Consider the following 3951-nt stretch of genomic DNA (forward strand, 5'->3'; position numbering starts at 1 on the left):
ATAGCCAAGCATTTGTGCCTTACACCCATAATCTTAGCTAATCAGGAGGCTGAGATCTGAGGATGTCAGCTCGAAGCCAAGCTGGGCAGAAAAGTCCAGTTAACCACCAAAAATCTGGCAATGGAGGCTGGGAGCATGGCTTAGTGGTAGAGTGCTTGTCTAGCATGCACAAAGCCTTGGATTCAAGTCCTTAATACCACATACACAGTAAAAGCTGGAAGAGGCTCTGTGGCTCAAGTGGTAGAGTGCTAGCCTTGAGAAAGCCCAAGGACAGTGCCCAGGTCCTGAGTTCAAGCCCCAGGACTGATTTAAAAAAAAAAAGTCTGGCAGTGGAACTGTGGTTCAAATGGTAGTGTACTAGCTTTGAGTAAAAAATAAAATAAAAGTCAATGCTGGGTGCAGTGGCTCAGGGACAGTATCCTTGAGCTGAAGAGCTCAGGGACAGTGCCTAGGCTGAGTTCAAGCCCCATTACCCACAAAGGAAGGAAAGAAAGAAAGAAAGAAAGAAAGAAAGAAAGAAAGAAAGAAAGAAAGCAAATAAGCAGCCAAGAGCTCAAAACCCCGTGTTTAGCCACAGCATGACAATATCACAAGGAAAAAAGAATTGAACTTAAGTAATAATGGTGTATCAGGTTTCATTAAGTGTGGCAAATGACCCATCCTGATATAAATAATACAGGGAAGTAGGCATGAGTCATGTGGAAACTCTAAACTATGTTCACAACCTTTACTCTGTAAATATAAAACAAAAATAATTGTTTTTAAAATGACTAAAGTAGGTTATAATTAGAGATGTAGATTACACAAAATGAGTTACTATCCAGCAAAGCAATAATAACTTTCCAGAATTATCATTTTACCCCTCTAGTTCATTCAATAAAAGAAAAAAAGAATCTCAAATTACTATTTATTTCCCCAGACTGTAATCCTTAACAGGTTGCAAGACGAACAAGTTCATTGTCCTAAATACTTAAATAATATTTCAGGCTGGGTGCAGGTGGTTTACACCTATAAGACCAACTACATTGGAGGCTGATAGCTGAGGATCACAGTTCAAAGCCAGCCCAGGCAGGGAAGTTGGTTAGACTTTTATCTCCAATTAACCTCTAAAATGTCAGAAATGGCACTGTGATTCACATGGTAGAATGTTAGCCATGAGCACAAGAGCTCAGTGACAGTGACCAGATCTGAGTTCAAGTCCTAAGACTGGCACCAAAATAGAAAAAAAACATATTTCAATTGACTCTTTATGCAATGCTCTAAAATGACAATGGAAGGTCTCACACTTCTCCTTGGCCTCATTTCTAAGTTTTTGAATACAAAGTTATCTTTTGTTCAATGATCCCTCATCTAAATACATTTTAAGATAGAACAACAGATAATAGACTTTTTAGCAGTGACCTGAGATTTTTCTGCAAAGTGAAATTTTACTGATGTCTGAGAAGATTTTAGAGTTGGGTTGTAAAGTTTAGGAAATACAGAGGCTAAATGAAATTTGAATTTCAGATAATCAACAAATAAATCCTAGGGGCTGGGAATGTGGCTTAGTGGTTAGAGTGCTTGATTAGCATGCATGAAGTCCTGGGTTCCTTTCCTCAATACCACATACACACACACACAAAAAAAAAGCCAGAAGTGATGCTGTGGCTCAAGTGGTAGAGTGCCAGCCTTGAGCAAAAGAAGCTTAGGGACAGTACCCAGGCCCTGAATTCAAGCCCCAGGACTGGGGGAAAAATTGTAATGAAATGAACACATAAACAATGAATCTTTAGGGTAAGTGAGTCTCAACCATTGCATGGCTAGGCAATACTGCTTTGGGATCTTTTCATTCTAATATTCTGTGAAAACATCCCCTTAGCAAGAACTCCTGACTAGAGCAGACACAAACTCTATAAATACAACCTGAATCCATTCATATTATCATTTCCTTGTCTCCTGCAACTAAGTACTCTCTGCTTTTGAATATTTGACTCCAGGTGGTTGGCACTAAAACTAGCCATTTAAAATGTCTCTGGTAAGCTGGGCACAGTGCTCAGGCCTGTAATCCTAGCTACTCAGGAGGCTGAGATCTGAGGATCTAGGTTCAAAGCCAGCCTGGGCACTAAAGACCGTGAGACTTTTTTCCATATATTTTTATTGTAAATAATAGAAGGGTAACATTATATTCACCAGATAGAAGGTGCATTACTTCACAAACATTGATACCCTTTCTCGTGTCTTGGTCCTCATTTCCCTCCTCCCACCCCCGCCCCTCATCTTGTTTTCCCCCATCCCTATCCTATTTCAAATAACCAAATATGCAAATATACAATATATCAGATAACAAGGTGAAATACTGTAACAATATGAGATAACAAGGGACAGCAAAAGAGACGAGAGATAACATATACATTAACGACAATAATCACTCATTATATGGCTTTTGGTTCTGTATCCTGGAGGTCCTTTCATTTAGCGTCATACTATATGGCCTTATGTATCTAGGTTTTGCTCTATTGTAAATCTCTTCTAGGAAAGCCCAAGGTTTCTACTGATTATTACAAATGAGGGAAACCATTGAGCCTAAGTTCTTTGAGTCTGGCTTACTTCACTTAATATGATTTTTTCTAAGTCTTTCCATTTCCTTACAAATGGGGCAACATCGTTCTTTCTGACAGCAGCATAGAATTCCATTGTGTACAAATACCACATCTTGTTGATCCACTCATCAACTGAGGGACATCTGGGTTGGTTCCATATCTTTGCTATGATAAATAGTGCTGCAATGAACATTGTTGTGCTAGTGGATTTAGTATGTCCTTGTTTCTGGACAACTGGGTAAATGCCAAGTAGTGGAATTTCTAGGACATAGGGGAGTTCTATATTCAGTCTTTTGAGGAACTGCCATACTGCTTTCCATAGTGATTGAATGAGTTTGCACTCCCACCAACAGTGTAGTAGTGATCCCTCCTGGCCACATCCCCTCCAGCATCTGTTGTTATTAGATTTCTTGATCATGGCCATTCTAATTGGAGTGAGGTGGAATCTTAGAGTTGTTTTGATTTGCATTTCTTTTATGACCAGAGATGTTGAGCATTTCTTCATGTGTCTACAGGCCATTCTTATTTCTTCTTTAGAGAAGACTCTCTTTAAGTCTTTGGCCCATCTTTTAATGGGATGGTTGTTTCTTTGGAGATTAGTTTTGGAGTGATTCAATTTTTTGAGCTGTTGATATATTTTAGATATGAGGCCTCTGTCTGTTGTATGGTTAGTGAAGATCTTCTCCCACTCTGTAGGCTTTCTAGTTAGTTGCTAGCTTTGCCTTTTGCCATACAGAAGCTCTGCAGTTTAAAGCAGTCCCACTTATCCAGACTTTCTCTGATTTGTTGTGTTTCTGGGTCCTTACTAAGAAAGTTTCAACCTGTGCCAAGGAGGCCTAGTGTATCTCCTATTTCTTCTTGTAAAGTTTTCAGTGTATCTGCTTTTACCTCCAGGTCTTTGATCCATTTGGAGTTAATTCTCATGCAGGGTGACAAACAAGAATCCAACTTTAGTTTTCTGCAAGTGCTTAACCATTCTGCCAGCACCACTGGTTGAAGAGGCTGTCTTTCTTCCATTCTATTTTTGGCTCCATTATCAAAGATTAGGTGGCTATAGGTCTGTGGGTTAATATCTGGGTCCTCAGTTCTATTCTGTTGGTCTTCAGGCCTGTTCTAGTGCCAATACCAAGTTGTTTTGGTCACTATAGCTCTGTAATAGAGTCTAAAGTTTGATATTGAAATTTCTCCTGCGCTGTTCTTTCTGCCAAGAATTGTTTTTGCTATACGGGGTCTTTTATTATTCCATATGAAATTTTGGATTGCCTCTTCTATTTCTTTAAAGAATAACATTGGGATATTGATGCGCATTGCATTGAATTTGTAGATAGCCCTTGGCAAGATTGCCATTTTCACAATGTTAATTCTTCCAATC

Source organism: Megascapheus bottae, chromosome 5 (genome assembly GCF_031878675.1).
Source record: "Megascapheus bottae isolate mThoBot1 chromosome 5, mThoBot2.hap1, whole genome shotgun sequence".
Classification (NCBI taxonomy): Eukaryota; Metazoa; Chordata; class Mammalia; order Rodentia; family Geomyidae; genus Megascapheus; species Megascapheus bottae.